Below are 27,512 nucleotides of genomic sequence, written 5' to 3'. Positions count from 1 at the left end.
CAGGAAAATGGTGGTACCATTCACCAAAATAAAAACTAATTCTTTTTTCCTGCTTTCTATCATTTAGGAAAACTACATAAAATATGTCCCAAATCCATTGATTTGTGATGTTTCCCATGCATCTTATGAATCAAACAAGACTCATAGATGGGAAATCGCAGCATAGGCTGGTGTGGCTCTGTTGGTTGGTGCGTCATCCCGTGCATTCCTGGTCAGGGCCCATACCTGGGTTGCAGGTTCAATTCCTGGTCAGGACACATGTGGGAGGAAACCGATCAATGTATGATCAATAATCTCTCTCACATCAATATTCTCCAAAGCCCCCCTTACCCCCCAATCAATTCCTCTAATTTCCCAACCCTGTGAATGGAGTTAGGCCAGTTGTGAGCCTAGGATTCCCTTATCTTCCTCTTTTTAGGCTCAGCTGCATTTTCTGATTTTTCTGCTTAGTGAATTGGGATGGACATGTGGACCACTTACTGCTTGTGCCTTATGGGAGATGTGTCTTAACAGAGAGAACCAAGCTGTGCTCTACTCTCAAAAATCCCACACCCAGCACAGAGTGGATGCCCAGTGAGTTTCTGAGCTCCTTGTGGCAGTAAAGGGAGGGAAGGATCCTAGGAGCCTTCTCATCATTACTACCAACACCGGATCCAACACAGATTCCTGGAAACCAACCCCAAGCAACTCTAAAGGTCTAAATTAAACTCTAGAAACAGTATTTTCAACAAGCAGCTCAAATGATTCTGAAGCAGGTCGTCCCTGGACCACATATGAAAGATAGCGCCTATCAGTAGCACCAGTATGCTTCTAACCATAACCAATATGAGAGGAAGGTGCTGGTGAGCTCAATGCTAAAGACTAGGTAACTATCCAGATAGACTTTCAGTGATGCCCAGAAAGAACACCTTGCCTCATGATGCTGCATAGATCAAGGGAGACGTGTGCTGGTTGCCAGCAGGACATGATAATTGGTCTGGATAAATCTAACTGGAGGAAAAAATGGATTTGTCAGTCTTGGACCCTAGCTGGGAGAGTGGGGCCTTGAAACAAACTCACCTGTAAAATAAAACTGATGCAAAATGAATGTCAATTACCTGTCCCAGTGGGCCTGCTTTTTTAACGAGTCATTTGCTGTGTCACACTTACATAGAGTGCCCATGACAGTAATATCCAAGTGCCCTTTAGACTCTCGAGGAAGACACAATGCATTTAAGCATCAAATGAAATACAACCATTGTTTCTCTTGACAAAGAGACAGAATGACAGTGCAATTGTGAGTAAAGCCTACATCGGAAAATCACTAACCCTGTACTGTATCCCCATATAATCTGTGAATGATTTTTTTTAAAAGGTTTGAGAATATCCATTTCACATGCAGTAGACCTAAATATTGTAGTTACCTTAGCACAAAGGAGCAAATAAGCATTTTGGTTTTTGTGTCAGGTTAGTGTCCTGGACTTTCAGAGTCTAGCAGAATTTTTTTTTCTGCTGCTAGAATTTACTCCCATGCCCAGCCTTCACTCTGTTTATCAGACTTACCTTTCTGAAATAAAAGCCTTCCTCAGTCTCTTCATATTGTGTCGTGCTATACCGCCTCCACTGGGCACCTTCTCTGTGTTGGGTATTCAGTCAGATGGTTTTCACCTATTATCACTTTTCCTCAGCATAGAACCGTAGTGTTCATCTTACTCTCCCCATATCACACTTGAAGATAATGAAGCTCAAAGAGCTTAAGCACCATCATGTAGGCTAGTCTCTGCATGAGCTAGATCCCTTGCCCAGTGAGCAGCCTCAGTCCCCTAAGCCATAGTTCAACCCTTCCCCTCGCCCGCAGATGCCTGGATGAATTGATAACATCGGGTTTCTAAACCAAAAAGGCTGAGGTCTGTGACTTTGGCTGGTAACCCCTGAAACCCACAGATGGCCATGCCTATTCCCCACAGGAGTACAACAGGATTCTACTGGAACACAAACTACATAGAAAAACTAGTTAATATTGCTTCACTAATGTCCCATCAAATCACTGAGTAGAGTCAGAACTCTTCCAAGAATCCCAAGGATAGCTTTGTGTCAAGTCACTGAATGCTCCGGAGCCCAATAAAAATAATGACTAATACCTTTTGGTCTCTATCACATACTCTGCCAAATAGTGAAAAAATAGAAAGATGTTCCTCACAAATGTCACATTAGAAGAGTTTAGGCGTTGTTCCACAGTGCGTGTGTAACAATCACTGCAGGACCTGGGGGCTGCTGCTCACACAGGAGTGGACCTCAGTCTTACTGTGTTAAGTCTTCAAGATTCTGAACCCTTTTCAATCATCGAATGTGCTGTACTTTCGGGGTACAAACCAAAGCATTAAGCTTGAGAAATACAAATTATTCCAACAAAAATGGCTTTTCAATGTAATTTCTAGTGTTGAATTGGATTTTTAAAAAATAAATGGAAAACTCTGGTATATCTGTAATTGAAACAAATAAACAACAGCAAAACAATTCTTATATCCTTTATGGGTGGACTCCTAGAGTTACTCGAAATCTCCCTGAAGTTGTCTCGTGTTAACATTCTTCAAGTCAGAGCACTCAATAGTAATGAGTCTTCTTTATATCTAATACCTAATCAATAAGAAATAAAACTTCTGGCAATAACAGATTGCCATTTCAGAAAAAAAAGATTTCTTTTGCTTGGCCTGTATGTCCTCATTAATAAAGTCAATGCAAGAAAGTCTGATTTATTTGGATTTTTCCCCCCACTGAACAAAAAGTAATTTGGTGAACCTAGAGTTTTATTTTTCATTGTATTGTATTTTTTAATTAAAACTGGCTAGTGGAACCTCTCTATCCCCAAATCACTGTATGTATTAAATTTCAAGGAATCCTAAAGCAACTGGAGAGAATTTCATTTTAGCAAACTGTAAGGCATTAAAGTCAATAAATGGACTAGTGGTGCAATTAATATGCTAGAGACCTTTAATGGAAAAAAAGGAAGATTAGTGTTAACAACCATTATTTCTCTCAGTTACAGAAATTTCTAAGCCTGTGTTTTACTTAGTAAACTATGTAATCAGGACCACTGAACAGTAGTTGTGTTTTCATTATAGTTCATGTTAATTAGTCTATTTATTTTTGGTGTGATTGTCATTAATTTAGAGATTGGGATGCTGTAGCCTGTACAACTTCTGTATATAATTCATAACCAAGAATATGTAGTAAAGCCCTCCAGAAAGGCTTTTAATTCACAGTATTATTCAGTAACTGGTGCAGGGTAAGTGTACCCAGGATCTTGCCAGAGATGAGATTCCCCTGTGATCACCCCATCAACTACTATATTGCCTTGCCCTATCAATGGCCAGGACAGAGGCATTTAAAAATATTTTCATGTTTATTTCATGTTCTAAAGATATTCAATTATGTTAATAATTACAAATCAAAATATAACAGGCTCAACGCAAGTGTGAAACACTGCAAAGCTGGTGGGATGCTGAGGGGACTTCAACTTGAATCCTGGCATAAAGGAGTTTCCAGCATTGTGGAAGGGGTGAGATTCCTACCCGAAGGCCCAGAGGTCATGGTAGCTCTTACATGAGAGTGAATGTCCTCTGGGATGGGAGCAACCTGGGTCTGTAGCCTACGTTGGAAACGCGAGGTCATTAGGACTTAGACAAATCACTCTGCCTCTCAGTGTCTCAAATTCCCTGCCCATAAAATGAAAATAATATCTATCATGCAACATGGTTCTGACAATTAAATGGGATGATGTATGTTAAAGATCTACTTTAGTGCCTCGCTTTTAACGTGTTAGAGAGGAAACCAACTTTCCCCTCCTTTGTACTAGGTTCACCTCACTGCAGAGTTCAATAGGTTCCACTGTTTAACTCACTTCTTTATCTTCAAAGTTCCATGAACTTTGGTGGGGACAAACATACATTGCATTTTCTTTTTTTTTTTTTTTTTTTTTTTTTTTTTTTTAAATATATTTTATTGATTTTTTACAGAGAGGAAGAGAGAGAGATAGAGAGTTAGAAACATCGATGAGAGAGAAACATCGATCAGCTGCCTCCTGCACATCTCCCGCTGGGGATGTGCCCGCAACCCAGGTACATGCCCTTGACCGGAATCGAACCCGGGACCTTTCAGTCCGCAGGCTGACGCTCTATCCACTGAGCCAAACTGGTTTCGGCGATACATTGCATTTTCACTAATTTCAGCCAGAGACTGAAATTTAGCATTTCCTTCAATGATTTCTACAGACAATAAGCCACAATAGTATTTTCTGTAACTATGACTTTGTCACCAGCATAAATCACATATATTTTTTATCACATTATCCTGTTGCTAGGATCTTCAAAATCATTTATGTTTATCATTACTTTGAAATTAAAGTAGTTATTGGATTCAGTGTTGATCTCTTTTTAAAAAATATATATATTTCTTTATTGATTTCAGAGAGGAAGGGAAAAGGAGAGAGAGATAGAAACATCAATGATGAGAGAGAATCATTGATCGGCTGCCTCCTGCACACCCCCTACTGGGGATCGAGCCCGCAACCCAGGCATGTACCCTTGGCCAGAATCGAACCTGGGACCCTTCAGTCCACAGGCTGACCCTCCATCCACTGAGCCAAGCCAACTAGGGCAGTGTTGATCTTTTTATTTAATACACTGATCAAGAAGCACATACATAACTAGGACCCACATTTTAAACATTCCTCGATAACTGTTTTTTAAATATCATTGGTTCCATTTATAATCCTATGTACTTTATTCTATGCATTTAAAAGCATTATTATGAGAAGAGGCCCGTAGGCTGTACCAGACCTCACAAAAGGGTCCATGGTAGAAAATGGTTGAGATCCCACTGGCATAGAGGGGACCATATGGAGACTCCGTTAAAACTGTACTGGTAGAGACCAAAACAGAGAAGCCACAGTACAAGCAATTGGAAACAACACTTAATGATAAGAACAGATAGACCAAGTGATTGTACAATCTCTGGACAGCTCTAAAGGATAAGACCAGGAAGACAGAGCTTACAATACTGACTGCATTTTGGGGTGGATTTTAGGTAATACTCCTCGTAGGTAGCAATTCTACATAGGTAGCATATCTTCCAGATATGAGGCCCAAAACATCAGAATCTGTTTCCTTTCTTTTCACATCACTGGGACAATCTATTATCAAATCCTGGCTGGTTTGTCTTCAAAATACATTTAGATTCTGGTCATCTCACCCACTTCCATGAGTGCTACCTGGATCCATGCCACCTTCATCTCTTACTTGAAAATCAACTAGACTCCTAACTGTTCTTGCTATTTCAGGAAAAGCCTGAAATATTCATTAAGTTTTAGAAGCACGTGGCAAAGACACAGGACCAAAAATACCTCTTGCAAAAGTCTGGAGAAGTCTTCTCAGTACACATATCTGGTTTTCAAAGGAGAAATGGAAATTAAAGGGTCTTAATGCAATACATTAAACATATACCCCGCCTTGACCAGCACGGTTCAGTGGTTCAGTGTTGACCTCTGAACCAAGAGGTCACAGTTTGACTCCCAGTCAGGGGCACATGCCCAGGCTGTGGACTCAATCCCCAGTGGGGAGCATGCAGGAGGCAGCTGATCAATGAATCTCTCTCCCTCTCCCTTCCTCTCTGAAATCAATTTTTTATATATACCTCAAAAACAAGACCCTGCCTTGGGGAACCAGAATTGTAAATATTTTTTTAATTGAAAGAAGTCACCATGTCTCAAATGCAACTCAGCATGATTGAAGACAATAAGCATAGGTAAACTTTTATTCCCGATATCATCAATCTCTCCTGCAGGCAGCTTTCTCTCAACTGTTTGTTGGCAGGCCATGAAGCCCGGACACCTGGCGTGGGCTAGCTGAAGCTCTGGGGAGGCAGAAATCAGGGTTTCCCTGTCTAGCCTCCTTCCCTCAGGCATGATTGTATCTTTGCTTTTCCAAAATGAAGTTGTGTCTGGCAACATACATCTGCCTGAGACTATATGCATGAGCATTGGCAACAGGTGCTTCATTTCCCAACGTCCTGAGTGAGAGTCCGTGTTGTAGTAACTGGGTGTGACCTGAGTACTGACAGTGAGACACCTCAGGGCCCTGAAGGAGCTGCCCATTCCAGTGAGTTCAGCCCAGAGACAGTTCTGACTTTTCAGGGTGCTACACGGCTGGACATAATTTAGGACGAGAATCGACTAGGAAGTGAGAGTTCAGTCTTGAGTACAGAGTGTCCTCGGCATCTTAAAGTAATGAAGCGTTTGGGGTATATTTCTGAATCTTCATCTTTCCATGCAAAAAATTCATCCAACAGCAACCCATAAAGGTGTGAGCTACGGGAAGCAGCCTCGGGAAGGTAGAGGCAGGGCTTCCCGCGAGGCTGCTGACCACCTTTCACAGGAGGACAGACACACCTCTGCATGACCAGAGGCTCAACAATAAAGTCCTCAGGGTTAAGGAACCAAAAAACTAAACAGCGCTGGCTATATACTTCCTGGTTGTCATGAGGAAGGACTATTACTAAATACTCCTCTATCGTTTGCTCATTCCCTAGTGTTTCCCACAAAACTGAAATAAGTTACCTAAGACTGAGGGGAGAGAGGAACTGAGGATTCAAAGCCCATTATATTCAAAGCTTCCACTTGGAAGTCCGCTGCCTACAAGAAGCACAGAATGGAGTCTTCCTCTACACCACACGTTTCATGGGGGAGCACTGCTGGTGACAAGGTGGGTAAGTAGTGCTGGGAAGCACATTTTTGCTTTCGCAGTAACTAAGGGTCGATTTGATTCTGCTAGATCTTTTTTTTCTCCTTTTGTTCAAAGCTGAGGTAGAAAAGAAGTAGCTGCTACGTTCTGGGCCCTCTCAAACTCCATGCGTTAGCCATTTACTAAATAGGTCCTTCAAATAACACAAGGAAAAAAGACACGTGTGTCCTAAGAAAACTTGATATGGGCAAAGAGCTGTGATGGCCGAGAGATAAATGGGTCCGCTTGGCTGCTTGGTAGACAGGAAATGTCACTGAGGAAGTAACACATGAGGTAGTCCGTGAAGAGAGGCGGGACTTACATGTGACAAACTGGAAAAGAAACATAAGCAGGATCTACAAGTTTGTCCTCCATCTGTTACCAGCCTCTTCTCAACTAGAGTTAATTAAGCAGTCTTATATGTTCTTCTCAGCATCTACCAAATGAAGAAACTACTTTTGATTTCTTCTAGAAAAGTTATCCCTAGCCTTCCCAGGTTTGCACCCAGGCAGATATAAGACACGCTTGAGCCTCCAAATACTACATCTGAACATTGGACCAGAGTTGGTGTAGCCCTCAGAGAGGGATTCCTTCAGTAAACCTCATGGAGGAGCAGTGCAGGAATGAGGCCTAGAAAATGCAATGGTGCCTGATTTCTCTCTAGCTCCTAGAACAAAACTAGATTTCTGCGAGTGAGACATCTCCGGCCCCATCAGCTGAATGCACACTAGCGATCAACACCGCGACTGCTTCCTAAGCCAGGCCGCTTGGCCACGGCCCCTAAAGCCCTCACAATCCAAGGCCTCTTCCTTACTTCCCTCAGCTGCCTTTCTCTTGCCAGCACTCTTCTATTTCTCTCCTTTTCAAAAATACAACTTAGAGATCATATTTAAACCCATAGAAAATAGCAAAACCTTTTATACCGCTTACCACGTGCCAGACATGTTTCTAAGCATTTACCCAAAGCTGATCTTTCCTGAAGAAGACATGCATATCTTTTCTGTGGTTTTATTTTCTGACTTAATAGCTATTCCCGATTTTTACAAATACTACAGAGCAAAACCATTATTTATGTTTTGTAATTTACACACGGTAGCTGTTTCATGCAGTTTTAAGTTATCGATCTGCTTTAATGGCCAGGCCATGGGAAGGAAGAGTCTGGAGGGCCCGGAGGAATCCATGGTGCTAAGAGACTCTTCTGTTTGCAGATGCCTCCCATCCTATGCTTTTGCTTATGAACCTGTAATATTTTGATACTTACGTATAAATTTTAATAGCACCATTAGAGAACAGCTTAGTCTTATTTACATAGTACCCTATTTTATTGGTTCTTTTCTATAAATACAGCAGCAAATTGTGTGCAGTCAGGAATAAATTTCTTGACTACTCAGTGTAAAAAATGTAACAAAAGTTACATTTTTACTTTAATCTTTTGACTTCACCCTGTGAGTTTTTTATTCCAGTTGTCAGTAATTTTCAAAAAGTTACATTTACTTTTCAAACTTTGATATTTTTAAGGAGAGTAGGCAGGCTTTAATCCCTTCCTTTTAAATGAATCGTGCAGGATGCAATCATAAACAGCTTTGAGAGATTCGTATAGTTTAGACCCAGTTACTAGATTTTTTGAAAGGTACTATAGCTAAATACTCTACTTTGAGTGTTAGTAGGTTCTGAATTGTGTACTGTAAGAACTGATGACTTAATTGCCTCCTAAAAGCTCCATAGACAGTACATATCTTTATGGAGAATAAATAAACCACAGATAAAATAAGTTATCATCTCTCAGCTTACAGAAATATGAGCATTAAAAGTCTTTTCTCTCTAGTGTTTGAGAATTTTTAACAAGAATGCTCTGATAATAAAAAGCAGTTAACTTGTTTTATTAGATCAAAGCTAATGCAGTAGTTCAGGTTTTCCCCACAGACTGAAAATTCTACTTGGGTCTTTCTCAACAAAGGCAGAAAGAGTACCCTTGTGACTAAATGAAACTAGCCATTAGAGATGGTTATGCCTTCTCAGTCATTAGGTATAGAATTCAATACTCACCTACTTGTGTTGGGGTCAAAAAGGAAATCCGAGTTCGTGATGCATGTAAGCTTCAGATAAATGGAGACGATAAAAGATGCAAGTTGCCCTGTCCTTCTGTGGAAACGGTGTTCCTACCCAATCTGTAAACAAATAGAAATGTACTACTAGTTAGTTTGAAAAAGACAAATTACCTAGAATTCATGGGAAAGTAACTTCTTTCCTTTAAGTCGTGATAATGAATCTCCATTATCCAACAGCGTTAGTTTCCCCGCCAGCCCTCAGAAATTGGAACAATGATTATAGGCTCCATTGAAAAATAGCTCCCATTTTCTTGTTTTGATTCTCTTACATACGAGGAATGGGATTCTCTCTGCACTTTCCTTTGCCGAGTACAGGCTTTTAGAGATGAATGTGCCACATGTTAACATTATTGCTAAAGGCTATTCCCTATAAACATGTTTTTATTAAGTTCTCACATAAGAAATTCTAAAAAAAATCAGTTCTCAATTTATTTTATTTTTTAATATAATTTTATTGATTTCAGAGAGGAAGGGAGAGGGAGAGAGAGATAGAAACATCAATGATGATAGAGAATCATTGATCGGCTGCCTCCTGCACACTCCACACTGGGGACTGAGCAGCCTCCTGCACACCCCACATCTGGAATGGAGCCCACAACCCGGACATGTGCCCTGACCAGGAATCAAACCATGATTTCCTGGTTCATAGGTGGACACTCAACCACTGAGCCATGCTGGCCAGGCAGGAGTTCTCAACTAAAAAGCATATTGAGGTCCAAAACATTATCCTTTGATTTTGTTTTGTTTAAAATTTGGAATATAGCTTTGCTCATAGGAGCAAAATCACAACTAGCCACCTGGTTCCCTGGAAGTCCCAGTTCCCCTGCTGGACGGAGAGGCTAAGAGCATCTTTCAGAATCACAGGCACAGGGTGCTTGACGCCCATCATGGTGTAACCCTGGGCAACCTGATCAAGGCTACATGGGATTCTCTGGTGCCGACATCAAGGCACTCTACAGAAGCAGGACTGATGGCCTTGGGAGAACCTGAAATGAAAGTAACAAAGGAAGACTTCAGAAAAGCTGAGAAAATGTTTTTATAAAAAACAAGAAGGCACTTCAAGGGCTTTACCTCTAGCGAACCACAGTTGCCTTCATGGGACTGGTAGGGAGTGTCCTGACCCCTCAGAGGGATGAGGTTGGGTACATTGCCCAGAAAATCCATGTTGTTCTATTTGATCTTTTTATTATTATTACTAGAGGCCCGGTGCACAAAAATTTGTGCACTCGGAGGGGGATAGGGAGGGGGGGTCCCCCAGCCTGGCCTGTGCCCTCTCACAGTCTGAGACCCCTCGGGAGATAACGACCTGCTGGCTTAGGCCTGCTCCTGGGTGGCAGAGGGCAGGCCCAATCCCTAGGTGCAGCCCCTGGTCAGGCTCAGAGCAGGGCCGATTGGGGGGCTGGGGCACCGCCCCCTGTCACACTCAAGGCAGGGTCGATAGGGAGGTTGTGACGCCACCCCCTGTCACGCACAGAGCAGGGCCGATCAGGGGGTTGAGGAGCTCCTTCCTGTTACTTACAGAGCAGGGCCCATCAGGGGGTTGGGGTGCTGCCCCTGTCTCTCACAGAGCAGGGCCCATCAGGGGGTTGGGGCTCTGTACCCTGTCACACACAGAGCAGGGTCAATCAGGGGATTGGGGAGCTCCCCCCTATCAGGCACAGAGCAGGGCTAATCGGGGGTTGGGGCGCCTTCCCCTGTCATGAACAGAGCAGGGCGGATAGGGAGGTTGTGGCCCCGCCCCCTGTCACTCACAGAGCCACAGGGCGATCAGGGGGTGTGGGCGCTGCCCCCTGTCACGCTGATCCCGGTGCCTGGAGGCCTCGCTGCTCCGCTGATCCTGGTGCTGGGAGGCATATTACCCTTTTACTATATAGAATAGAGGCCTGGTGCATGGGTGGGAGCCGGCTGGTTTGCCCTGAAGGGTGTCCTGGATCAGGGTGGGGGACCCCACTGGGGTGTCTGGCCAGACTGGCTGAGGGGCTGAGGGCCTTTTTCAGGCTGGCGGGTGACTGAAGCTCCCAACTGCTCCTTTTTTTCTTTTTTCTTTTTTTATTCTGGGCCAGCTTTAGCTCCGAGGCCTCGCTGCTGAAAACACTGATACAATGTTGCAGTCCGGCTGGCTGAAGCCTGGCTGACTGAAAGCCAGTTTCTGGGGTTTTGTTTAGCTTCTATATTTGCTACATAGTTGCTTAGAGTTGCAGCTGAGAAGCCGGCAAGTTAGGCGGGGAACGTTGGAGTCCGCCATCACTGGAGCAAGCAAGCCTCCCCGCTCGCTTCAGTGCATGGCTGCCGGCCGCCATCTTGGCTGACAGTTAATTTGCATAAGGATATGTTGATTAGCCAATGGGAAGGGTAGCGGTCGTACGCTAATTACCATGTTTCTCTTTTATTAGTGTAGATTGTTTAAAGTATTACAAATATTAGTACATATGTCTCCTTTTTTTCCCCATTGACCTTCCCTCGGCCTCTTCTACCCTCCGGCACATGCCCTCACACCCCCCCCCGAGTGTCTTGCATCTATTGGTTATCCTTATATGCATGCATGCAAGTCCTTCGGTTGATCTCTTACCCCTCCGCCCCCAACACTCCCCAGCCTTACCACTGTTTGATCTTTATCAGCCAAACAGTGTATCTTTCCCAGCATACTCTGCAAGATGCCCATTGGACCGCCTTGGCCCAAGTGCAGTGCTCTATTCCCAATAAAGGACACTCTTTCTTTAAAAAAAAACCGCACAAAACCTTATAGACAAGGAGAACCAAGATGGCGGCATAGGTTAACGACAGAGTTTGCTGCCTTGAACAACCACTTCAAAAATACAACTAAAAGACGGAACGGACATCACCCAGAACCACAGGAAGGCTTGCTGAGGAGAGATTCTACAACTAGAAGGAAAGAGAAATCCATACCGAGACTCAGAGGAGGTGCAGTGCAGAGGTGAAATACTAAGGTGCGGAGTGCATGTGGAGCGGGCCAGCAGCGGAGGGCGCGCTTGTTGTTTTCAATCGGGAGGGAGTTTCAGACTCTGAGCTCCAGATCCGGGCGAGTCTCTAGGGACCCAGACTCAAACGGGAGAAGAGAGAAGTGGGAAGGCAGCTTTCTCGCCGAGGTTTGCAGCGGTTGCAGAGCCGCTGGGGACAGAACTGAGAGCAGCCATAACTGCTCGCCCCACCCGCCCTGTAGATCCCCTGGGACCCGCCCCGCCCAAGCCCTGCACAGAGGCATTTGCTGGAAAGCCTCAGGCAAAGGCTAGATTAACACCGCCCTAGAGATTCAGCACAGAAGCTCTCCCACTGCAGACACAGCTGACTCTCATAGACAGTTAGCCTGGAGGTCAATTCACCCCTAGTATTGTAGATAACAATTAAGGCTTAACTACAACAAGACTGCGCACAAAGACCACAAGGGGGTGCAACAAGAAAGCATAAAAAATGCGGAGACAAAAAAACATGACAGAAATGGAGGATATAGAGCTAAAAAACGCACTTTTGAGGGCTTTCAATAATTTGCTAGAAACTGCCGATAAACTTGATGAGAGCCTCAAGAAATCTAATGAGACCCTCGATGTTGTGATAAAGAACCAACTAGAAATTAAGCATACACTGACTGAAATAAAGAATATTATACAGACACCCAACAGCAGACCAGAGGAGCGCAAGAATCAAGTCAAAGATTTGAAATGCGAAGAAGCAAAAAACACCCAACCGGAAAAGCAAAATGAAAAAAGAATCCGAAAATACGAAGATAGTGTAAGGAGCCTCTGGGACAGTTTCAAACGCACCAACATCAGAATTATAGGGGTACCTGAAGATGAGAGACAGCAAGATATTGAAAACCTATTTGAAGAAATAATGACAGAAAACTTCCCCCACCTGGTGAAAGAAATGGACTTACAGGTCCAAGAAGCACAGAGAACCCCAAACAAAAGGAATCCAAAGAGGACCACACCAAGACACATCATCATTAAAATGCCAAGAGCAAAAGACAAAGAGAGAATCTTAAAAGCAGCAAGAGAAAAAGACTCAATTACTTACAAGGGAATACCCATACGACTGTCAGCTGATTTCTCAACAGAAACTTTGCAGGCCAGAAGGGAATGGCAAGAAATATTCAAAGTGATGAATACCAAGAACCTACAACCAAGATTACTTTATCCAGCAAAGCTATCATTCAGAATTGAAGGTCAGATAAAGAGCTTCACAGATAAGGAAAAGCTAAAGGAGTTCATCACCACTAAACCAGTATTATACGAAATGCTGAAAGGTATGCTTTAAGAAGAGGAAGAAGAAGAAAAAGGTAAAGATACAAATTATGAACAACAAACATGCATCTATGGACAAGTGAATCTAAGAATCAAGTGAATAAATAATATGATGTACAGAATGAACTGGTGATTATAATGAATCAGGGACATAGAAAAGGAATGGACTGACTATTCTTGGGGGGGAAAGGAGAGTGTGAGATGCGGGAAGAGACTGGACAAAAATCGTGCACCTATGGATGAGGACAGTGGGTGGGGAGTGAGGGCGGAGGGTGGGGCGGGAACTGGGAGGAGGGGAGTTATGGGGGGGAAAAAAAGAGGAACAAATGTAATCTGAACAATAAAGATTTAATTTAAAAAAACCTTATAGACAAAAGCTTACTCTATAGTGTAGCCAACCATTAAATATATAGATTTACAATATCAATAATGTAAGTTAAGATGATCATCGTGTGTGTGTGTGTGTGTGTGTGTGTGCGTGTGCGCGTGCGCGCATGCGCATGTGTGTAACCTACCAGCATAGCTCAGGACTTCTTTTAAATAAGTAACTATAAGAAATTCTCACATCTGTACAAGAAGAGATATGTATTGTGGGTATTAAATCCAACAGTGTTGGTAATGCCAAAATCTTGGAAACTACATATTGTGTATTGATAGATGAATGAAACTAGTTAAACACTGCATATATTTTTTATACATAGTTATAAATTAGGATACTTATATAATGAAATATCATACAAACTTTAAATTACCAATATGGATAAAACTGAAGATATCTAGTTGACAGGAGAAACGTAGGTTGAATAATAATACATATTATATCCTACTAGAGGCCCAGTGCACTGATTTGTGCACGGGTGGTGTCCCTCGGCCTGGCCTGTGGGGATCAGTGGACCTTCACACCGCCACAGCCCATCCTTACCCACCAGCTTGGGGGGGGGGGGGGGGCGCGGAGAGAGAAGGGGCGTGCAGGGGGAGTATCCGCGGGAGAGGCTTGCCCTGCTGCAGTTGCGCTCACCAGCCGTGAGACTGGCATCTGGCACCTGTTGGTCAGCTGAGCGGCGCTCCTGCTGTGGGAACACACTGACCACCAGAGGGCAGCTCCTGCATTGAGCGTCTGCCCCCTGTTGGTCAGTGCACATCATACCTACCAGCCGGTCATCCGGTCGTCAGGTCAGAGTTTTATATATATATAGATTATTATTAAAAAAATACTTTAATGTTTGAAACTACCTTAAATGGTATATACTGTGCATCAATACCTGTACATGTAGTGTCAGTATATAAGCACAGTAAGAATGCATACTCATGTGAGGATATTAGTCATCTCTAGAAACGAAGGGTGGCAAAGACGTTTCATATTGGAGGAGACAAGAGTTTCAAATATATCTGCAAAATTCTCTTTTTTAAAATTTCAACCTTTCAGGTAGCCCATGACGTCAAAATTATTTTCCTAATAACTCTAAACTGTTAGTTCTTCTCATTGTGTCGATATTTGCACAGATTTTATAGAAACAGTGGTAAGTAAAACTGCTGGCATCGTGGCATGATTCAGAGCAGTGGTACCAAACTGTATCGGTAGTCAGATCTCCATTCACTGTAAAGATTCACTAAAAAATGCTACTTAAGAAAAAATTGTCCCTGGTCAGTGTGGCTAGGTTGGTTGGAGTGTCATTCCATAAACCAAAAGGTTTGGGGTTCAATTCCTGGTCAGGGCATATGCCTAGGTTTCAGGTTTTTTTGAGCCCCAGTCAGGGAGCATACAGGAGGCAACGTATCGATGTTTCTCTCTCACATCAGTGTTTCTCTCTCTCTCTTTTCCTATTCCCTATCTCTCTAAAATAAAAACAAAACAAAACAAAAATATTCTCAGGTAAGGATTAAAAAAAGAAGAAAAAAGTTTAATTTGACTACATCTCAAATCTTGAGCACTTTACTATTCCGTGTAAGGCGCCTTTGCATTCCAGTGTGTGACGGCTATCTTGAGGAAAAGCACTGTGCAACTGAGCTGCAAGCTGAACTCACTGAATTTTTTTATGGAGCACATTTTCTCTTGTAAGAAACATTAGCATACACACTATAATTACTCAGATTAGAGAATCTAGCACACTCTTCAAAACATAAATAAAGGTGAGCCCCTCATTTACAGGAAAGCAACAGATTTTGTTACCAATGATAAAATTTTGCTCTCAGAGAAAAAATTTAAATTTTGGAAAACATCTGCCATCAAGAGCTTTTCAGGTTTACAATATTTACTGAACTTTTTGATAAATAGGTGGTGATATAATAAATGTGCTTTTAAAAATATACTATAATGAAACATGTCAACATTTAGATCTGCAGCACTTCTATGACCAGGGCATAGTTTGTCTACTATAATTTTTATATAAATAAAAAATTTCTAAGGTTCAAATTTGGATCAAATAATCTATTTAGAAGACTAAATTTCTTACTTAGGTATCATAATTAAGAAATGTATTGTCATGTACATGTAGAAAATGTATGCAATGCTTTTCAGTTTTATCAGTATTTTTTCCATCATCTTTACACCAGTCTTTTTTTTTTAAGAGTTTAAGTGATGGAATTGTGTTTGTAAATCATTTAAAAAATGTTTTAAAATCTGAGACTCAATTCTAAGATGATGATGATTATAATCATTAACAATTTATCTTCTACTAAGTTCATAATTTTATCCTATAAGCTAAGAGAAGCATATAAATCTTAGAAATGAAAATCACATTACTATCCTCTTACATCAGTATGTAAAATATAATAGTAACAAGACAGTTTAAATTAATTCAGTAGGTATCCTAAAACCAAGTCTAAAACACTGACTTGGCATTCATTTGTTCAAATACTTTCATTTATTTTAAAGCCAATTCTGATCATCACCTAGTTAATTCTACTATACAAAAGTTCTCATGAATATAGCTATGCCTTTCTAATCCTAGGAGATTTCATTACAATCAATGTTACAATAAATTGCTACAAATAAATTGGTTGCCATCTGGTATCCATTCCTTCTATTCCCCACCAATAGTACTAAGATTTTCCTTGGAGTTCATGCTTTCCAAATCTTTAGTCATGTGGCTGTGATGGGATTGACCCCCATGTCCAGCCCTGGAATTAAGAACTGTACTTAGTTTAAGAATAGACACTGTTCCCATACTAAACCAATAAACAGAAAAAGTCCCATGATATGTGCTCAAGCTATGGTGACTGATCTCCACTTAGATAGTACCACAAGGGTACAGGTTTGCCTTAGGTATCTTTTGACCCAAAGAGGAGCCACAGTGTAGAGCCTGTGGATAAAGCTCATATCAGTGGAGGCAGAGCAAAGAGAAGGCAGATATTGGTCATATTGTTTAAACAGCGGGCTGGATCAGCCCTCACCCAGAGCTAGCTGTACCACTGGACTGTTCCGATAAAGCCAGTGTAGAGCTGGCTTTGTTCATTTGTTTAACTGTTTGGGTTCTGTTTTCGACTGCATATAACTAAAAGGTTTATGACATAGAAACTGACAGATTTGACTTCGGAATATATAAAGTTGTGAGATATATGCAATTAAAAGGTAACACAGCAAATTTATTTCTGCATTAAAAAATATTTATCGAGTAGCTATTATTTCAGGCAATATTGTAGTGCTGAGAGCACAGGGATAAACAAAACATGCAAGACCCCTTTCCTAGAAATGTCCTGCTTAATTCTAGTGGACAAGAAGACAATTCAAACTAATAAAACATTTATTTATTCACTGTAATTTTGAAAGGGCTTCGAGGAAGAGGAATAGAAGCTCATGGGGGCTTATCAGAGAGGAATACACTTAGTCTGGGAATATTAGTGCCCCATGGATGCCGTAACAAATAACCACAAATGGGTGGCTCTAAACAACTGAAATCTATTCTCTCTCTCTCTGCCAGAAGTTCTGGAGGCCAGAAGTCAAAATCAAGGTGTTAGCAGAGCCCTTGAAGGCTCCAGAGAAAAGTCTCTGCCTCCTCCCAGCTGCTGGCGGTTGCCAGCAATCCTTGGCTTGCAGCTACATCACTCCAATCTACGTGTCTATTGTCATATGAGCGTTTTCCCTGTGTCTCTGTGTTTCCCAAACTCTCAAAATCTTAGGATTTCACGGCACCTTCTTTGGAGGATTCAATCCAATCCACAACAGGGGCGTTAGGGAAGACTTCTCTGAGGAGATCATCTTGAGCGGACATCTAAGCAGAAGGGAACGACAGGGACATGGGTTTCTGGTAAATGCTGCAATAGCTGCTATTGCATTATTTATGCCATGGCCCATCACTGCTCCTTTATTATTTCCCAGTCACCCATCTGGAACCCTGACATTTTAAGAAACAGAAATTCTGAAAGAGCAATTCCTAAGGATGATGATGGTGGAATCTCTTGGGCAGTCACAGATTCACATGATAAATGAACCCTACTTGTGCTTTCATTTATTAAAAATATTTTATAAAGCTTAATTTAGAATAAGTAGTGGAGTAATTAGAAATTCTCTCTCTCCGTCTTTTTCTCTCTCTCTCTCTCTCTCTCTCTCACACACACACACACACACACACACACACACACTCACACACACACACTGTATTTAATAGTTGTTTTTATCCTGGAAGAAATAATCATGTAATCTATTTTCTACCTTCAATTTTCACTGCTAATGTTAAACTATTAGCACATAAATTTTGGTAATTGCAGAAATTACTTTAAAATTTTCTCAACTAAATGTTCTCAAAACAAAATTTAAAACACACTGCCATTAACATTCCCAAAGGAACCCTGGGTTTAGTCAGCTTAAATCAGTGAATTCCCTCACTGACTAAGAGCTTTTATTCAGAACACAACAGCCTTATGCCACATAACTTTCTCTCCTTCACCCACCAGTGGCTGAATTCATTGTCCTTTCTCCCACAGACGATTTCTACATGAGCTTTATTCAACATTTCACTACATACTGACCATGGAAAAGCAAACTAAAAATAAAAATTTAAAAATAATCACAATCAGAGTTGTCTGTGTTATTTTGTAATAAGAAAATTTAAATTTTTATATTATTTGAACAAATGTCATCATGAATGCAAAGCATTTTATTCGGTTGCGAAACAAAAATACATTTTAACCTTGAACAACATGATTTTGAACTGTGTGGATATACTTATATGAATATTTTTTCAATAAAAAGAGTAATTATATTTTCTCATGATTTTCTTAATAACATTTTCTTTTCTTTAGCTGTTTTTATTACAAGAATACAGTATATAATACCTATATCATACAAAATATGTGTTAGTCAACTGTTTATGTTATTGGTAAGGCTTCTAGTCAGCAACAGTAGATTATTAGTAATAAAGTTTTGGGGGAGTCAAAAGTTCTATGTAGATTTTAGACTGCATGATCTCACTGTAGGTGGAATATAAAAACAAAACACCACCGGAGGAAGGTGGTCAATAGATATGAGCTTCCAGTTACAAGATAAGTAAGTACTAAGCTGCAGTGCACAACATGGCGATATAGTTAACACTGCTGTATCAGAAGAAGGTTGGTGAGAGTATATCCTGAGAGTTTTCATCACAAAGAGAATTTTTTTCTTTTCTTTTTATTGTATTTATATTAGATCATGGATGTTAACTAAACCTATTGTAGTAATCACTCTACAATATATATAAATCAAATGAGCATGCTGTACATCTTAAACTTATACAGTGATATGTCAATCATTTCTTAATAAAACTGAAAATAAGTTGGACATTATTTGACAAGTAACTAATTGTTGATTTTTTTTTTCCTCAATAAAATTAATTGAATTGCTCTTGAGTAGAAACAAAGAAAAAAGGTGCTATGCCTGGGCATGAGGCAACCAACTTTAATTTGAGTCACAATACTGAGTATCACTAACAAAATGCTAAAATGGAATTACTCTGCCTCAGGCTGAGCCTCAAAAGTCTGAAAACAATATGATAGGTACCAACTATTTCCAGATCTCAAAGTGAGAGACTATACATAAAACATGGCACTGGATGGTGAAACTGGTTCTACCAACTTTAGAATGTCCCCTTCCACTCTTACATAAGAGAGGAGAAAACTTTGGAGAGGTTAAAGGCTTTCCTCTCAAGACAAGCTAAAGAAAGAAGTGTCTGTAAAGTAAGGAAGTCAACAGAGAGTGCGTTTGGGGGTAGTTGTTTGTAGGCTGAATATCTCTTCCCCCCACTTACCCCCTGCAGGGGAGGAGGAAAAATCATGTGCTCTATCCTTACCAAGTTTAGTAAAATGATCACTTTTATAACTTATGTACTATGTGACTATATTTTTATTCCTTTCAACCCTCTTAAAAGATGGTATTATTTTCCACTATTACAGGTGAGGAAATAGAGGGGTTGTAGATATTACTCAAGGTCATCCAGGTCTTATGACTATGCAGAGGTGACATTCCCACAGACGCCTCCTCCAGATCCACCTTACGCTCCGAGTACACAAAGTGGTGGAACAGATCATCAGTCTGTTTCCAGCTCTGAATGTTCTTCTGAAACTCAGAGGGAAGATCATGCATCTAATATTAAGTGCACCTATATTAAGCCTATATACTGTGCACCACATACATTACATATTAACTCTAATACCCCAAATTCCAAAAGTTATTGAATTTATTTCTAAGACTTGGTAAGAAAGGTTGAGTGTCTTGCTTGAGGTTTCACAGCCAGTAAGTGGTGGTGCCAGGATTTAAAGGTAGGTCTGTCTCATTCCAAGGACTGTGTTCCTTCCATTACTCCCTACTTCCTCTTACTAAGAAACAAATTGATGGCTGAAGATATAGAGGCTGAAGATTTTGACAATCAAGTTTAAATGGCCCACTTAATGATATACTCACATAGATTAAATAATTTTCACATATTTAAAATCTGAAATACATGGGAGAATTCTTTTTTCTGATAGGATTACTGAGGGCCCCAACATTGAAATGTCAATAGACACAAAATAAGTTAATGACAAACTAAACGGCAGCCTGCATAATTCTTATTTGTATGTTTTTTCTACCTCATGATATTACCCACAATGATGAGTGTTACTGGATGTATTGGAAAGATACCCAGACAGTGGTTGTTGGGACTTAAATGGTGAAAGAAAGAGGGCTCTCTTTACATTTACTTTCCCACAATGATAAGAAAGCACTGCATAGAAACACTTATCATACACTTTAGAACATGGGCAGTCAGTGGTAGTAAAAACTGCAGGTTATTTACTAGTTATAACGTAAAAATTGGGACAATATTTCTTTACAATGTTTCGGGTATAAAGTATTTTCACAGAAATTTTCCTTATCATGTTGTTAGGACACCATTTTTCTTCACTGTTCATAGTAAGGCCCAGGACTGAAAATACTTTGTGTCAAAATATGTAATTTTGCATTCAAGATTATCATAACAATTGTGTTATTGCCATTGGAACTTTTTAGAAAAGAATTTATAACCCATAGTTAATACAAAGCCATCTGAAAATACAAGTTAAAAAGCCAGATATCACCTCTGTGATTGGTCATTAACTATATTTACCCACTAGAGGTCCGGTGCACGAAATTCGTGCATGGGTAGGGTCCCTAGGCCTGGCTAATGATCAGGGGCGACCGGTGGGGCGATCAGGGAGGCCCTGCTGGCACCCACCATGGCTGGTCTGGTGCTGCCTGCTCACCAGCCCCCCCCCCCCCCCCCCCACTGGTCACCTCCCTCTGCGGGGCAATCAGCCGTGGTAATGGGGGGAGGCCCTGCTGGCACCCGCCTTGGCTGGCCTGGGGCCTGAGTGCTGGGGGCAGCTCCTGCATTGAGCGTCTGCCCTGTGGTGGTCAGTGCATGTCATAGCGACTGCTTGTTCCACCAGTCATTCCACCATTCAGTCAATTTGCATATAAGGCTTTTATTATATAGGATCATTTCACTGAACTTTTACACAATCTTGTTTAAAAGCTGAGTTATGAACCAAATAGCTATGATCATGTTTATACTTTCTCTTCTTTATAAAATAAATAAAATATAGAGAATATGGTAGTTACATGCTATCTTCCAGATTTTACAATCACTTATATGCTAAAACTAATGCTTAAATTATATGAATATATCTTAGGGAAGAAATAAGCAGCACTTGTTCATTCCATACACAATTTTCCCCAGGCTTTACTGATCAGATTCTGTTCAAGGATTCTGTTATAGTACTTTCATGACAGTTAGATTTTGTAGGATAATGTGTTTTGTATCCACTGGTAATTTAATGCTATTTGATTTGAAAAGAATATGGCTTAAACATGTGCATTATTCTCTTCAAAGAAATTAGTTCTCTCTGTTCTGGTTTGTCTTTTAAAAATAAAATAAAATAGTTTCAACCCAATTAATGACAAGCTAGATAAAGGTGGTAAAAATTTAAGGTATTTTTTTTCCACCATTGCCAAATTTTATTGGGTTTATTTGTTATAAAAAATAGCAACATTACTGAAAAATCAGATATATTTACTTTTTCCCTTCCAATTCATTTTCCATTTACGTATGTTTTTTGCTTTATTACACTGGCTAGAATCTCCAATACAATATGGAATAAAAGTGTTAAGAACAGATAGCCACACAGTGTTCCTGATTTTAAAAAGAAAATATTCAGTCTACCATCAATGGTGTTTGATAGATTTTTCATAGATGCCCTTGATCAGGTTGAGAAAATTCCCTTCCTAGTTTTGTAAGAGTTTTCATCACAAATGTATATTACATTGGTAAATATTTTTTCTTTATCTGTTGAGATAGTTTTATGGATGCTGATGTAATGAATTACATTGATTGATTTTTAAATGTTAAATCATTCTTACATTCCTGTGGTAAACCTGACTTGGTCACAATTATTATTCTTGTTATACTGTTACCTTGGATTAACTAAACTCCTATGAAGGATTTTTGCAATCTATCCTCATGAAAAATATTGGTCTGGAGTTTTCTTTTCTTATAATGTCATTGGTTTTAGTATCAGGGCAATATTAGCCTCATTGAATTAGTTGAGAAGAATTCTCATTTATTCTATGACCTGGGGGAGTGTGTGCCAGTTTGTATTATCTTTTTCCTAAAAGTTTGATAAAATTTACAAAAACAACTGAGCCTGGAGTTTCTTTGTGGGAAGATTTTAGATAACTGATTAAAAATTTTAAATAGATATATACTTATTCATGTTAAATATTTCTTCACAAGTGAGCTTCGATAAGTATGTATATTTCAAGAATCATTCCATTACATCTAATTTGTTGACTTTGTTGGCATGAACTGCCCAAAATATAATCTTATTATCTTTTGAATGCTTTTAGGATCTGCAGTGATGTTTCCTTTTTCATTCTTCATTAGTAATTGTATTCTCTCCTTTTTTTCTTGACTAGTTTAACTAGACGTTTATCAATTTATCTGTCTTTTCAAAGCTTTTGGTTTCACTGATTTTCTTTGTTTCTATGTTTTTCATTGCACTAATTTTTCCTGTTCCTTATTATGTCTTTCTTCTGCACACTTCTGGATTAATTTGCCCTTTTCTCTAGATTCTTAACATAGAAAATTAGATCATTGACTTTAGATTTTTCCTCTTTTATAACCCAGCTGTATATGCAGAGAGCTTTTCTCTAAGCGTGGCTTTACTGGCATACCACACATTTTTTAGAAGTTTTTGTGTCACCTCAGGTTCCCTAAAAGCAGATTTAAAAGGAAATTACATGTGCAATGGATTTATTAGGGAAGGAGGAAGATAGATGAGACATGAGGCCTGGACAACGTTCACACTGAACTGCTGTGAAATGAGAAAGGGAAGGAAGGCGTGTTGGGCAGAAAGAGCAGGAGACGCTGCAGAGCTCTGAGGAACTCCTGGCCAGGCCAGCCAGTGTGCTCGGTGGTTGAACGTCTTCCTCCCTTCCTCTTGGAACATATACTTAAAGAAGACAATCTCAGCAAGGCCAATGGCAGCCTCAGTGCAAACACTGCCTCTGGGAGGAGTCTCGCCGAGGGTCTGGCTCCATGGTCAGTGGTATCGGAGCAGCCACGGAGAGAGGGGCTCTGGCGCACATGCTGCAGCAGAGCCTGAAGGCCAGCTGCGCTCCTCCTAGCAGTTTCTCCTGCGAGGACCTGACTGGCAAAGTCCCACGGGTGCCCCCGTGCACCCTGTCTGCCATGAAGATCCTGCCACTTATTTTCAGACAGCAGTTTCACAATTTCTGTGAGCCTCCCCCTCTGAGAAGAAATTTAACGAGGCAGAGTGGGACACATTTGGTCTCTGGGCCACAAGAGGCTCACTATCTTTCCCCACTATCCATTTAGGATTCCTCTTTTTTTAAAAATATATTTTATTGATTTTTTACAGAGAGGAAGGGAGAGGGATAGAGAGTTAGAAACATCGATGAGAGAGAAACATCAATCAGCTGCCTCCTGCACACCTCCTATTGGGGATGTGACCACAACCAAGGTACATGCCCTTGACCGGAATCGAACCTGGGACCCTTGAGTCCGCAGGCTGACGCTCTATCCACTGAGCCAAACCGGTTAGGGCTAGGATTCCTCTTTGTTGTGTGTTTTCAGTAACTGATGTAGTGTTTGACATATACTTACTACGTAATATAATTTACATTTGGATACTTTAAAAAATATTTCAGTTTTGCCCAGCCAGCGTGGCTCAGTGGTTGAGCGTCAACCTTTGAACCAGGTGGTCATGGTTCAATTCTTGGTCAGGGCACGTGCCCGGGTTGCAGGCTCGATCCCCAGTGGGGGGTGTGCAGGAGGCAGCTGATCAATGATTCTCTCTCATCACTGATGTTTCTCTCTCTCCCTCTTCCTCTCTGAAATCAATAATAATATATTTTTAAAAAATGTTTCTGTTTCTTTTCATCACTGATTCTCAGCAATGTGATTCGGATGCGCCTTTGATTAGTGTAATTCTACCCAGGTTTTGCTCTAAAGATATTCTTGTCTGTCCTCGTGAAGCGCCATCTTCTGTCATGTTCCAGCTCAGGAGTCACGGCCTCCTGCCTTCCTCAACACCTCTGTTTCCTGCACTCAGCAGCCCACTGACCTGGGTCGGGATTGTTTTTATTGAAGTGCAGCCTGGAAAGTGTATTCAGGTAGTAAGGTGGGCCAGTTATAGAGGTAACCTCATGTGTTTCCTTTTTTTTCAAGGATCACAGTCCTTGGCTCTTTCTTTTCTAACGTCTAAAATCCATTGCTTCAATATTTTCTTCAATTTTTCTTGCTGTTTCTGGGAGGGCAATTTCCACAGCCATTAATTCTTTGAGGTTGGAACCAGAAGTCTTGCTTACTGAAAACTCAAACAAGAGACAGGAATAAAAAAGCAGACATCTTCTTCCCTGGGTCATGGTGCCCAGCAGTAATATTTGGTATATATCCTCAGAAATTTTATTTCTGTGCAAAATAATAATGTGGATAGGTTTTTATTTTATAAAGATGGAAGTATACATGATTTTCTTTTGAAATATAGTCATTTTTCTGATCAATAAACATGGATACATTTTATTTCAGTATATACAACTATACTGTCAGACTTTAGAATACTAAATTGTATTCTGTTGTATGCCTCTCCATAATTTAGCTATCTAATACTTTAGTAAAGAATTTTTATTGTATTCACTTTTCCCTTTAGAAACAGTGGTGTAATATATATATTCTTACCTTATTATACACTTTCGTTGACATGTACATAAATTATAAGAAAAACTCTTAGAACTGCTGTATCAAAGAGTTATGTGAATTTAAAAATATAGTAAATATTGCCACCCTAAACTCTCTCCCAAATGTAGTTATGCTTCAATCAAATGGCAGAACAGGTCTCAGATTTTAAAGAAGTTGCTTACTGCTTTTTATGTGCTCAGTTGAATCAAAACAAAATCAATTTAAATGTTGCAGCCTAGCCATTAATTCTCTATAGTAAGAAAGCGAGATCTTATTTTAATAATATAACATCCATGGGACTACTGATCGAACATGGTCCACTTTTTAAGAAATCACTCCATTGTTATGCTATCCAAAATAACAATTTAAAATAATTGAGAGTAGAAAAAAAATTCAAGCATGTGAGAAAGAAAAAATTGATTTACACTCTTAAAAACCTTTGTTTCTATAACGGTATCCAACTGCTTCATATTTAGGTACCTATTTCTTAATATATTCATTTTCTTTTGTGGAAGTTATTATTTTACCAGAACAGTGCACCTCAATATATTTCTTTCACTTTAACACTACCTTATGTATAGCTTCACTTTTTATTTTATTTTAGAATGCTATATATAAACCTGATTTCTCATCTTACAAGCATAACTAATTCCTTCATTAGGCCAACTGGAGTTCAATGCTTGAAGAATAAGCTGACTTAAAGCCATGCTAAATCAATTCTTACTAGTGTGCTGGTAATATGTGGAGAGAGAGAGGGGGAGAGAAAAGGGAGAAGGGGGCAGAGAGAGAGAGAGAGAGTGAGAGAGAGAAGGAGAGGGAACTTCTGGCACTTCAAGGTCTAGGAAAAAGAATGAAGAAAACACAACACTGCTATTCTATAAAAGCTATTATGAATTCTCTCTGTCGTCTAGGACCGTGGTCGGCAAACTGCGGCTCGTGAGCCACATGCGGCTTTCTGGCCCCTTGAGTGTGGCTCTTCCTAAGCCAGTGATGGCGAACCTTTTGAGCCTGGCGTGTCAGCATTTTGAAAAACCCTAACTTAACTCTGGTGCCGTGTCACATATAGAACTTTTTTGATCTTTGCAACCATAGTAAAACAAAGATTTATATTTTTGATATTTATTTTATATATTTAAATGCCATTTAACAAAGAAAAACCAACCAAAAAAATGAGTTCGTGTGTCACCTCTGACACACGTGTTATAGGTTCGCCATCACTGTCCTAAAGCTTAGGACACAGCACCAGAGTTAAGTTAGGGTTTTTCAAAATGCTGACACGCTGAGCTCAAAAGGTTCGCCATCACTGCCGTAGGAGTACCCTAATTAAGTTAATAACAATGTACCTACCTATATAGTTTAAGTTTAAAAAATTTGGCTCTCAAAAGAAATTTCAATCATTGTACTGTTTATATTTGGCTCTGTTGACTAATGAGTTTGCCAACCACTGGCTAGGATATCTCTGCTTCATGCTCAAGGTGACAAAAGGGAAACATATATAGAAAACCACTACCATGTTTCTCTCTCCTGACATAAAAAATTGACTATGAAGATATACTACAAAAATATATGAGTTTGACTAACATCCAACTAGATATTAGAACTTTATTTCTGCATCGCAAACATTTCTCAAAATACTTCCGAAATTTATGGCAAGATTTCATATTTGTGTATCTGAGATATTCATTCATTCAAAAAATATTTATTGAACATCTATGGTAGTCCAGACACTATTCTAAGTACAAATGGGTTACAGCAGTGAACAAAACAAAAATCCCAGTCCTCATGAGCCTTTCATTCTAATGGAGGGAGACCAACACCAATCAATCAATCAATCAATCAATTTATCAGGATATCACATGGTATTTGTGGTAGACAGAACCCAGCTGGTGTGGCTCAGTGGTTGAGCATCAACCTATCAACCCAGAAGTTATGGTTTGATTCCTGGGCAGGACACATGCCCAGGTTGCAGACTCGATCCCCAGTAGGGGGTGTGCAGGAAGCAGCCGATCAATCATTCTCTTGCATCATTGATGCTTCTAACTTTCTCTCCCTTCTTCTCTGAAATCAATAAAATATATTTTAAAAATAAAAAATAAAATAAAGATATCACCCAGGGACCCTTGCCCTTATGTGATGCCCCTGGCCCTGTGTTGCGGTAGAACCTGTGAATATGATGCAAATTATACTAACTTATATGTAATTATGTTACCTTATATGATAAGAGATTTTGTAGATGTAATTAAGGTCTCAAATCAGCTGGATTTAGGATAGAGAGATTATCTGGATGGTCTTGACTTAATAACATAAACCCTTATCTGTATCTGCAGGTCCAAAACAGAAAAGTCAGATTCGAAGTATGGCGGGATCCAACCCGAAATATTCTCTGATCCTGATGAGGAAGGGACCATATGGCAAGGTCCTGAGAGCATCCTCTAGGACAGTGATGGCGAACCTATGACACGCGTGTCAGAGGTGACACGCGAACCCATTTTTGGGGTTGATTTTTCTTTGTTAAATGGCATTTAAATATATAAAATAAATATCAAAAATATAAGTCTTTGTTTTACTATGGTTGCAAAGATCAAAAAAGTTCTATATGTGACACGGCACCAGAGTTAAGTTAGGGTTTTTCAAAATGCTGACACGCCGAGCTCAAAAGGTTCGCCATCACTGCTCTAGGAGCAGAGAGTAGCCCCTCATGAC

Source organism: Myotis yumanensis, unplaced genomic scaffold (assembly GCF_028538775.1).
Source record: "Myotis yumanensis isolate MYYU_CA2020_CCGP unplaced genomic scaffold, mMyoYum1.0.hap1 SCAF_7, whole genome shotgun sequence".
Taxonomy (NCBI): domain Eukaryota; kingdom Metazoa; phylum Chordata; class Mammalia; order Chiroptera; family Vespertilionidae; genus Myotis; species Myotis yumanensis.
The sequence above is the reverse complement of the archived record's forward strand: the minus strand, read 5'-3'. Positions refer to the sequence as shown.